General features: G+C 40.9%; 1 long non-coding RNA gene and 1 pseudogene across 1 annotated transcript in view; one reads left to right on the top strand and one right to left on the bottom strand.

Moving 5' to 3' along the window:
• LOC143655212 (uncharacterized) overlaps positions 1 to 12,477 on the bottom strand; it is a 35,912-nt gene that overhangs the window by 12,943 nt on the left and 10,492 nt on the right. The gene's annotated exons all lie outside the window — the stretch shown is intronic.
• On the top strand, positions 11,303 to 12,080 carry LOC143656553 (small ribosomal subunit protein uS3 pseudogene; annotated as a pseudogene).

The raw sequence follows: 12,477 nt of genomic DNA on the forward strand, positions 1-12,477 counted from the left end.
CCCGGCCGGGAGGGACTGTCCACTCCATCTCTCTCTCAGGCAGCTGAGGCCTGGTGTGGGGTGGTTTTGCTGCTCAGGTCACAGGTGGCCTTAAGTTCCCGAGTCTGAGGACAAAGCCCAGTACTGCGGCCTTGGAAAAGCCACGGGGGCAGATTCCTCTGCCCGATTCCCCTTTCCCAGAATGGCGCCGAGCCAAACCATACATGTTGGACCGTGATTTATTATCCATTTGGCCGACCCAACTTTGCAATGATACTCCTTAAACTGCCTGTGTCCTCACAAAGCCATGGGAGTGGAGGAGGGGGTGTCTCAGCTTGAGATCCAAGGGAAGGAAAGAAGCTTTTGTGATCTAGAGAACGCAGGCTTGCGGAGGGGGGGCAGTTTTATTTGGGGGGAGTGGCTCTGTTTTCTTGGGAGTGATTCTGGATTTTTCAAGTTCCTCATTGAAAAGAAGGTGTTTTGAAGAGCAGATGATTTTTTATAAACACAGTGGAAAAGGTTCTCCCGTTTCTAGCTCTGAGCTGCCCAGGGGTTGGGCTCCAGCTTTCTGGAATGAATCCTAAACACAGGCAGGGAAGTTAGAGGCCTACAAATTGTGACTTGAGTGGAGTCTCCTGCACCTCTGCATCTGAGAGCCCCTGTTTCGAAATCTCACTCTTAGGGCTTCATGTTTGAGGATTTTAGGCAACATCCCTGACAAAATACAGATCAGTTTTAGCCAGCACATGAGAGGTGGGTGTCAGGGAAGTAGGAACAAGCTCTTCTCCCCTTTTCTCCTTTTCTCTCTGTCCTCTTTGCCTCCCTACTGTTCTGCCCACTCCATCCCCATTTTGTCCTCCTTCCCCATTCCCTTGTCATCCTTTTCTCTCTCCTCCCCTGGGCATTCTCCCACCTCGCTCCCAGAAAGCAGCGTCCAGTCTCCTGTTCCCGTGGGGAGTGGGGTGAGCCCAGGGAATTCTACTTGAAGCCCTGCCGTCTCCCCTAGAGTAGGGACTTTCTGGACACGTGCCACAGCTGTGCTTGGAAAACATACTTGTGGCCCATGCCCATGCCGAGGGGTTCAGAGGCTCCCCACTCCTGGGGTGACCCTTCCAGCTCGTTCCCGCTGGGGCGGGAGTGGGGATGGCTGAACAAAAGTGAGGTCTCCTCTTTCTAAGTGTGAACCTTGGAGAGGTCGTGCCCGCTGAGCTTTCTCAGTCTGGACCTGGGGCCTCAGACCCGTGGTTCAGGGCCCTGGAATGACCTCCCCTCGGGGGATGGGCCTGGGCTGGGCGTCTTTCCTTTGCACTGATAACCAACAACCCTCCTTGGCTCTCCAGCTCCAGGTCTGAGCCTGCTATGGGGAGGCAAAGGCAGGGCACCCAGGGCTTTGGGCTTTGAGAGCCCCTGACTAAGGTCTGTGCCTGTGGGGGGAATGAGGGGAAGGGGGCTAGAGGGCTGGGAGGGCTGAGGGGGCTGTCATGACAGCAGAACTGCTGCTGCTGCTGCTGCTAATATGGTCACCCAAGGCCAGAGCTGTCTCCAAACACCCCTGCAGAGGGAGCCCCCGAGAAACCCAGTCCCAGTAGCCTGCAGAGACAATGGCCTGGACAGACAAAGGCCTGGGACAGCCGACTCTTCAGAAAGTGTACAAATGCACACGAGCACAGCCATGAAAGGTGTGACCGGAATCCCTCAAGGACAAGAAAGAGTAAAGGGACAAAAGCCACCCTTGAAAAGACAATGGCCAAAAATTTTCCAGAAGTGTCATGTAGTATAATTCTATATTATTTATTGTATTTTAAACCTGAAAGGTTTAGGTGGTCTGGTTTTAGAGGTTTTGCTCTTTTTTTTTTTTTAACATTTTTATTGTAAAATAAAACATCTATACAAAAAAGCCATAAATTTCAAAGTACGTTTTAACAAATAATTATAGAACAGATGTCAATGCCAATGGGTTACAGTTTCACAATTTCAGGTTTTTTCTTCCAGCTGCTCCAAGACACTGGAGACTAAAAAGAAATACCAATACAATGATTCAGCGGTCATACTCATCTGTTAAATCCTGATTTCTCTGTTATAATTCCTCCTTCTCCCTTGATCTTTCTCGCAACGTTTAGAGATATATGAGTTATGCCCATTCTGGTAGTTAGATTCAGTTGTCAACTTGACCAAGTGAAGGCACCTAGTTCTGTTGCTGTGGACATGAGCCAATGGTACACGAACCTCACCTGTTGCTCGTTACATCTGCAGTCGGCTAGGAGGCATGCCTGCTGCAATGAATGATGTTTGATTTAAGTGGCTGGTGCTTAAATGAGAGAGCGCAACGTAGCACAGCCCAAGAAGCTCAGCATACCTCATCTCAACACTCACAGCTCAGCCCAGGCCTTTGGAGGTGCAGAAAGAAATCACCCCAGGGAAAGTTGTTGGAACCCAGAAGCCTGGAGAGAAGGCCAGCAGAGATCACCCTGAGCCATTCCATGTAAGCAAGAACCTCAGTTGAAAGTTAGCTGCCTTTCCTCTGAAGAACTAATGAAATAAATCCCCTTTTATTAAAAGCCAATCCATCTCTGGTGTGTTGCATTCCGGCAGCTAGCAAACTAGAACACAACTTTTTCATGTTAAGAAAGGGTACTGACAAGAGAGGATTGGGGAATGGAACTGGTTGATGTTCTTGGAGAGACTGGATCCTCTGTGGTTCAGGACTTCTCTGGCCTAGGAACCATCTGAAGGTTTTAGGTTTCTGAAAAGTAAACTTAGTGAATGCAACTTTTGTAGGAGCTCAGATAGAGCCCCGACTGATCTTAAGAGCTAACAGGAATGATGTTGGTTGGGGGTTGGTAAACCATGGTACTTAGCAATACCTAGCTGAAGCTTGCATAAGAGTAGCCTCCAGAACAGCCTCTCAACTCTATTTGAACTCTCTTAGCCACTAATACCTTATTTTGTTACATTTCTTTTCCCCCCTTTTGGTCAGGATGGCATTGTCAATCCCATAGTACCAGCGCCAGGCTCGTCCCTGGGCGTCTTCTCCCGCATTACCAGGGAGACTTTCACACCTGGATGCCATGTCCCATGGGGGGAGGGTAATGATTTTCCTTACAAAGTTGGGCTTAGAGAAAGAGAGTCCACATTTGAGCAACAACAGAGGTTTTCTGAAGTAACTCCTAGGCATAACTATTGGTAGGCTCAGCTTCTCTGCTACAGAAATAAATTTCCTAAGAGCAAGTCTCAAGATCAAGGGCTTGGCCTATTAACTTGGGAGTTCTAGTGTTTGAGAGAGTATCAGGGGTTCCCAGGTGGGAAAGTTTAATAGTTTCTTATTCTTTCTCCAGTCTCTCAAGGGACTTTGAGGCTCCACTGTTAAACACTCTGCTATATGCCTGTATAATTCATTTCAAATATTCACCTTTCATTCCTGACATTGATTACTTGTACTCTCCCTCTTTATTTCTTGATGAGTCTTTCTAGAGCTTATTAATTTCATTAGTATTTCAAAGAGCCAATTTTTGGCTTTGTTGATTTTTTTTTTTATTGCGTAGATTCTATTTCATTAATATTGGCTATTTCATCCCTTCTATTACATTGGGTATAATTTGCTATTGTTTTTTATATCTCAATTGCATTTTTAAACATTTTTTATTGTAAAATATAACATATATACAAAAATGTGATAAATTTCAAAGTGCATTTTTTATCATCACAACTGACTTTTTTTTCTTTTTTGTGAAAAATAACATATACACTAAACAATAAATTTCAAAGCACATCACAACAATTAGTTGTAGAACAAAGTGTCATCACTGGTTTTGTTTTGTTTTTTTTAAGGGAGTGCATGGTCCGGGAATCAAACCTGGGTCTCCTGCATGGCAGGTGAGCATTCTTCCACTGAACCACTTATGCACCTTCAATTGTATTTTTATATTCCCCAGTTTATTCTGAAAACAATTGTTCTAGTTTGCTGCCGGAATGCGATATACCAGAAACAGAATGGCTTTTAAAAAGGGGAATTTATTAAGTTGCAAGATTACAGTTTAAGGCCATGAAAATGTCCAAATTAAGGCAAGACTATAAAGATGTTCAAATTAAGGCACCAGCAAGAGGTTACTGTCACTCAAGAAAAGCCAATAAAGGTCAGAATTTCTCTCTCAGCTATAAGGACACATGGTGAAGTCTGCTAGCTTTCTCTCCTGGTCTCTTGTTTCATGAAACTCCCTAGAGGCATTTTCCTTCTCCATCTCCAAAGGTCTCTAGGTGTGTCGGCTCTAAGGCTTTTTCCAAAATGGTTGCCTCTTAAAAGGCTCCGGTGAGCAACCCCACCTTGAATGGGTAGAGATGCATCTCCATGGAAACCATCTAATTAAAAGTTACCACCCACAATTGGGTGGGCCACATCTCCATGGAAACGATAAAAAAGATATCACCCAGCAATATTGAATGAGGATTAAAGGACATGGCTTTTCTGGGTACACAAGAGATACAGACTGGCACAACAACTTTTTCTAATATATTTTCAAATGAATTTGAAATTACAGTTATCTCAAAGTCCACAGAAATTATTTATATTCTCCTGCAAATGAAACACTGATAGAAGAACACTGAACATATTATTTAAGGAATTCAACATAATAGAATTCTGTTTCTCCTGCTTTTTAAAATATTTTTTCCCATCTAAGCCAATATATAATATTTGACATTTGGGTTATATGTGCATAAAAAGCAGACACATTTGTCAAAGTGAGCATATAATGAAACAGCATACCATGTCCTTTCTGGATATAATTAAATTTTCAGAGGCAAAGTGGTCCAAATGGGAGAAAAAGTTGACCTACTCATGAAATAAACTAGGTAAACAAAAATCAAGAATAATTCTAAAGACTTATATCATAAATGATTCTTGTTCCTATCCTTTTAACATATAAGTGTGCACTCTGGGTATGTGTGAATCAAAATACTTCCAATCAAGGTTGTGAACTCCTATGACTAGGGGAATGCAATTCAATCAAAGGCCCTGAGGTAGAGAGAGAGGTGGTAGAGTTGAACAGAGAACTTTTGGCCATCAAGTTGTACATATGGACTTAAAGAGGTAGATTATTTAAAAGTCTCAGTGGGCTCAGATATTGACTTGGGCCTGAACGTGATATTTTAATTATTTATTAAGATCATAATTAAGCATATTAGAAGGCTAGCTGTCATTGGATAGTACCTTAAGGCTAAACATTGGAAAGAAATGATTGTTACAAAGCACAAACAAACATTTTACTTTGGTTCTACTGTTTTGTTTCACTATTTTTGTAATTGGGTCATGACAAGAAGTCCAATTTGTTTAAGGACATTTAACGAACCCCATAAACTGTCTGACTAAAAGATTTTTTATTAATTCTTCTGCCAAATACAACGTTGATTTCCATCTACAGTTATTTTTTAAGATAAACAACAAGCCAATTGAAGAAAAATTGTGGCCTTGAGCTGGGAAATACTACACTTTTAACACACTGATTGAAAAGCTAGAACATCATTGTAAAGTTGTATATCACTGTTGGCCTTCAGCAGTAGATGGATGTAGCTTTACTGTGACTTCTCAAAAAGTGCTTTGCAGCACTGAGGACACTGCTGGTACATAGCCTCAAGTGGGAGTCATTCTCCTAACAGAGATCTTCAATGATAAATTGTTTTTGTGCATCATAGCTCCCAAGTAGTTCAATTTTTGCTTTGCAGTTTTTAACTTCACTTCCTCTACTATTCAAATGTCTCAGACTGCTTTCAGCCATACACAGTATATAACCAACTGTGGTGAAGTTTTCTTTGGCAATATAGACGTACAAACAGCACCGACTTGGGTGGCTGTACAGCCATCTTCTCAGGCACAAAGAGAAGATGCAAAAATTCTTTTTCTAATTTCTTGAGATGGATGATTCAATAACTGATTTTCAGCCATTCTTCTTTTCTTATATATGAATTTAAAATCATACATTTCTCTCTACATATAGCTTTTAGCTGCATAGGTTCGATCTATCGTATTATTTTCTAATTTCTATTGGGTTTTTTTTTATCCATTTATTATTTGACGTGTTCATACTCAATTTCCAAACCTTTGGGAATTGTTTATTTTTTTCATTATTGATTCCTAGATCTTGTCCACTGTGGTCAAAGAACATATTTTGAATCATTTCCACCATTTGAAATTTGTTGAGATTTGCTTTATCGGCCAACACGTGGTCAATGTCAATAATCATTTCACGTGCACTTGAAATAAATGTGTCTTTCATTGATATTAGAAGCAGACTCTGTGAATGCCAGTTAGGTGAATTTTGTTAATTGCACTGTTCTATATCCTTACAGATTTTCGTTTTGTTGCTTGTTCTATCAGTTACCAAGAGATGATTGTGATTTTATCTATTTCTACTGTTAATTCTGCTCGTTTTTGTCTCATATATTTTGAAGTTTGTCATTTGGGACACACAAATTTAGAAGGCTTGTATCTCCCTGATGGGTTGGCACTTTACTGTTATGAGTGGCTCTCTTTGACATCAGGAATGTTTTGTGCTTTAAAGTTTACTTTGTCCGATATTAGTATGGTGACAACAGCTTTCCTTTGGCTGCTATTTGAACAGCATATTTTCCCATCATTTTACTTTCAGCCTTACCATGTCCTCATTTCAGGTTGAACCATAGGAAACTGCTATTTTTATAAGTCAAAAAATGGCTAAATACTGGTACTTTCCTATGGTTCAACCTAATATTTTAGTGAGTCTCTTATAAGTAGCATATTTTGAAAACCTAGTCTCACACACATGCCTTTTAATAGAGTGTCTAGTTTATTTACATTTTATTAGAAGTTTTAGTTCTTTTGCTAATATATTTCAGTTTATATCTACTCTCTTTACTATTTACTCTTTGTTTTTAATTTTTCTTACTGATTTTATGTTCGTTTTAACTTTTCTTGCCCTCTTTTAGATGAATAAAATATTTTTCATTATCCCATCTATATCATTAACTTTTACATTATTTTGTTATTATTTTGGAGATTGCCCTAGAATAGATTTGAAAATGTAACATAAAGTAGTGCTTTCATAAGTCCTTAGAGTTAGAAACACAGAATACTTTAACTCCATTTACTCCTTTCCTGCTTTCTGTGTTACTTTATTTTATTTTTATTTTTTAATGGGGCTAGTGTTACGGAGACACTGACTTTTTAATTTTACTTGATGTTTTTTAGTTTTTTATTTTTAGGGAAGGAAGGAGAGATGAAAAAGAGAAATAGAGAATGAGAGACAGAGAAAGAAAGAAAAAGGAAAGGTGAAGGGAGAAAGGAGGGAGAGAAGATGGGGAAGGAGGGAGGCTGATGTGGGGAGGAGAACAACCCATTCTGTTGTGATGCATTTTGAGTCTATAACTATTTCAAACTTCACATTACATTATTATCTTGCAAAATCAATATTCTTTTAGACCTACCACCATATTTACCCTTCTATCGCTCTTTTCTCCTTCCTATGAATCCTTTTTCCCAATTGAGATCATTTTACTTCTCACTGAAGAACTCCCTTTTGTATTTATTTTAGTGCAGGCACTGAATTCTCTTGGTTCCTGTTTGTCAGGTGTTCTAGTTTGCTAGCTGCCGGAATGCAGTATGCCAGAAACAGAATGGCTTTTAAAAAGGGGACTTTATTAAGTTGCTAGTTTACACTTCTTATGTCATAAAAATGTACCAATTAAAGCAAGCCTGTAAAAAATGCCCAAATTAAGGCACCAACAAGAGGTTACCTTCATTCAGGAAAGGCCGATGACGTTCAGGGTCTCTCTCTCAACTGCAAAGGCACAGGGGAGAACACTACATCTCCTAGCTTTCTCTCCAGGCTTCTTGTTCATGAAGCTCCCCCAGGGACGTATTCCTTCCTCATCTTCAAATGTCTTTGACGGCGTGGGCTCTGGCTCTCGTCATTTTTGTGGCTCTAAAAAGGGACTCTCTCCAAAATGTTTCCTCTTTTAAAGGATTCCAGTAAACTAATCAAGACCCACCTGGAATGGGTGGAGTCACATCTCCATGGAAGTGATCTAATCAAACATTACCACCCACAATTAGGTGGGTCACATCTCCATGTGAACAATCAAAAATACTGAGTGAGCCAGCAATATTGAATGAGGATTGACAGTCACGGTTTTTCTGGGATTCACCACAGATGCAAACCAGCACATCTGGAAATAACTTTATTTTGTCTTCATTGTTGGAAAATATTTTCACCAGGTATAGAATTCTAGGTTGTCAGTTATAACTTTTTCTTTTAGCAATTTGTGGATACCATTCCATTGTCCTCTGACTGTCACCTCTTCATTGCTCTTTTGAAGGTATGTACCTTTTAACCCCGGAGGCTTAAGAATATTCTCTTTCTCTTTGGTTTTCAAAGATTCACTTGCTATTCCCAGGTGTTATTTTCTTTGTATTTATCTGGTAGGAACTTTGCAGCAATTCTTGAAACTCTACCTTGATGATTTTTGTCAGTTTTGGAAAAATTTTGGCCATTATTTCTTTACCCTAGACTTCTCTTTTTTTTTTTTCTGAAACTCCATTTCTATGTATTTTTTAACTTTACACTGTGTCCCGTATGCTTTTTTCAATATTTCCCATCTTTTTCTTTGGTTTTTGAACTGCTAACTGGAAATTTTCTAATGACTTAAGAATGAATGCACTAATTCTCTTCAGCTGCTCTAATCTGCTATTGAACCATCTACTGAATACTCAATTTTATGACTTACATTCTTTTTCAGTTTTTGAATATCTGTTTATTTCCTTTTTTTTTTTGTATGCTGTATCATGAGATCACAGTTCATTATTTTTCCATGTGAGTATCTGTTATTGCAGCACCATTTATTGGATTTTTGTTTGTTTTTTTGTTTTGCTTGTTGGTTTGTTTTGGGAGGGGAAGTGCATGGGCCAGGAATCGAACCCGGGTCTCCCGCATGGCAGGCGAGAATTCTACCACTGAACTACCCTCGCACCCCCTGTTTAATTCCTTTGTATAGATTATAGCTGTCTGGTAAAATATTCCATCTTGTCTTGTCATACCTTTTTATGAATACAGTTAAAGCTGGTGTCTGATAACCTGTTATGTAGATTATCTATAGGGCTTTTTTTTAAATGTATTTTCCTTCTTGGCCCGTAACTTGGTGTGTCTGGTAGTTTTGATTGACTACAGGAGGGATTCTATTAAAACTTGAGGAGAGTTTGGATGATATTGTCTTCCTCTACAGAGGATTCACCCTCTGCTCTGGCAAGCAGTTAGAGCAGCGACTGTCCACCTCAGTCCAATCAAGGGTTGAAATGCTTTAAGGCTCAGCTGTGGTGCACAGGTGGTTCAGTGATACAATGCTCACCTTCCTTATGGGAGACCTGGGTTCGATTCCTGGACCATGCCCCCCCCAAAAAAAGAAAAAAACAGCTGCAGTCTTCAGAAGATTTCATCTTCCGCAGAGTGCTCATAGAACAGCCGTCCTGTGGGCCCAGCTGAGAACCCCACGTGTTCCTTGAGTTCTTCATCCTCGGCAAATCCTAAAGCCAAAATTTTGACTCCTAGGGACCAAGGAACTGCCAAAAACTGCACTCTACCTTTTAGCCACCTTTTGCCTTGCTTCCTAACCTCTCCCCCTGCCCAGCTAAGAATTGACAAAAAATGTCTCAAGGAGAAAACTGCCGATTATGAAGCTTACTTCTCTGTGCCTCCTTGTCTTTGGATCTTGCATCCCCAAGCCCTGGCTGCCTTGGCTGACTGGAACCATAATTTTTGTTCCCCAGCTCTGCAAGGAGACCTAAAGCTCAGCTGCCTTCTCTTTCTCTTTGTGGGTAAACTCTGCCAGGCTTCTCAGCTTCTCACCCTGTACCGAGACTCATCAGCTGTCCCGAGGGGGAGAGTTATGATGAAATATTGACATCTTTCAAAGAACTTCCTTTTTCCCCCAGGATCTTGGCCTCTTGAATACTGTCTACCTTGGGAGTGCCACAATCTCTCCAAAGAGATTTTACAAAATATGCTATCCAGCTTTTCTAATTGATTGTAGTGAAAACTTGAGTCTGATGCAAGTTGCTTCCTCATAGCTAAACAAGGAAGTCTAAATCTTGACCTTTTTAAATCTAATTTCAATATCTTTCAATTTAACTGAATCTATTGTTTTCTCTAGTCCCTTTTTGCTGTTCCACGGGTGTATAAGCAAATAAATCATAAATACTTTTATGCACTTAGACATCTCTCCCCGATCATTTTCTATTAAATGAACTTTACACTTTTATTGCATTTTTATTTTATAAAGTGCTGTCATAAGCATTACCTTCTTCAAACCTCACCCCAATCTTGTGGAATGCATAGGGATAATTTTTCTTATTTTATAAACAAAGTCACTAAAGCCCATTAAAATTCGTATAACAAAGAAGCTAAATGAATTCTTCATTCTGCTAATTAACTAGAAGAACCTTAATTAATATTTGGTTCTTCAGGTTCAAAGACTAGCCACCATTCAGTTTCTTTATTCTGTTGGCTCTGAGAGACCAGAAACTCCTGAATTTTCTGTAGACCTCACCAAAGGTCTAAGCACACCATAGATGCTCAAGGAATACTTGAATTGATTTATGTTGTTTTGCAACAGCTCATCAGAGGCAGAGGCTCCCAGCCTGACTCTGGCCTTAGCTGTTGCATCAGATTTTATTTAGAAAGGATCCGAGGATGATAAATTAAATGCTCATGCCAAAAGGAACCCACAGGAATTTATGAGAAATACAGCATAAATTTACTAAAACTCTTACTCAGTATTTATTCTCTTCTGTCTTGCATTTAAGCACATCTGGGCATAACTAAGTCAGCCAAATCTGCTCCTATCAGACAGGCAGCTTCGCCAATGAACATAACAAAAATAAAGCAAACTGACATCATTTAACAGTTCATGGGATCTATTATGGTCTAAAATGACAGGCATGTAAACTGAAGCCATTTCTAAAATAAGTCACTCAGAATTCCAAGGCTGGAGGTTATGTGATCTTAATTTTCAAAGTAAATTCTGAAGCATTTTGAATAGAAAAGAAGAGCTGTCTGTGAAACATTGCTGAAAAAATAAAGAATGACTACAGACATGTTGAAGCAAATTACTGGTAAGCTCAAAATTTGGAAAAGGATAACTTCCCCTCATTCTGGGTCAGGCGAGGACTCAACAAGCCTTTGCAAATTACTGGCTGACACTAACCTTGCCTTTTGACAGAGAATTTTGGTTCGGGGAGACTATTTTTCACTTGTTCAATGGCAGGAATGCTCCCTTCCTTTCAGCGGCATGCGGCAGCAAGATGGCGGTGCAAATTCCCAGGAAGAGGAAGTTTGTTGCTGATGCATCTTCAGAGCTGAACTGAGTGAGTGTCACTCGGGAACTAGCTGAAGATGGCTACTCTGGCATTGAGGTTCGAACTACAGCAGCCAGGACAGAGATCACTATTCTGGCCACCAGGGCACAGAATGTTCTCAGTGAGAAAAGCCAGTGGATCCAGGAGTGGACTGCTGTATGTAGTTCAGAAGAGGTTTGGCTTCCCTGAGCGCTGTGTAGAGCTTTATGCTGAAAAGGTAGCCACAGGAGACCTCTGTGCCATCGCCCAGGCAGAGTCTCTGCGTTACAAACTGCTAGGAGGGCTTGGGGGGAGGGCCTTTATGGTATGCTGCATTTTATCATGGAGAATGGGGCCAAGGGCTGCAAGCTTGTAGTGTCTGGGAAACTCCAAGTAGATAAGGACGGCTAAATCCATGAGGTTGTGGGTGGCCTAATGGTCCACAGTAGCGATCCTGTTAACTTTTATATTGATACATACAACCGTGCACCATGTGCTGCTCAGACAGGGCATGCCAGGTGTCAATGTGAAGATTATGCTGCCCTGGGACCCCAGTAGTAAGACTGGTCCTAAGGAGCCCCTGCCTGACCGTGTGAACATCATGGAACCCAAAGATGAGATCCTGCCCACCACTGCCATCTCTCAGCAGTCGGGTGGGCAGCCACAGCCACCTGCCATGACCCAGCCAGGCCCCGCTGCATCACAAGCTTTCCTTGGCAGCTGGAGCCTGGATGTTGCTTTATAAAGACCTTTAATAAAACTTTTTAAAAAGGCATGTGGCCTGATTTGGCCATAAGTCCGGTGTTCAAACTCTGAGGGTCATGTTGGCCTCTGGGAGCATTCGTGCTTAGGGTTACCTGGCTTAAGATGTCTCTGTGCTTTCTCTAAAACTCTTGGTTTGCAGAATTAACCTGAGGAATAACGGGCAGTAAATCTGGTGACAGTGAAGTCGGATTGCTGGCAGGGCAGCATCTTGATGAACTGACCTATAATTTGGGGTTATAGGATCAGAAATGGGTTATTTTTATTGTAACTCCCCATTGCACCTCCCTGTGCCCCGGTAACCTCTAATCGACTTTGTCTATGAATTTGCCTATAATGGATAGTTCATATAAGTGTAATAATAATATTTGTTCATTGTG

Source organism: Tamandua tetradactyla, chromosome 14 (assembly GCF_023851605.1).
Source record: "Tamandua tetradactyla isolate mTamTet1 chromosome 14, mTamTet1.pri, whole genome shotgun sequence".
Taxonomy (NCBI): Eukaryota; Metazoa; Chordata; class Mammalia; order Pilosa; family Myrmecophagidae; genus Tamandua; species Tamandua tetradactyla.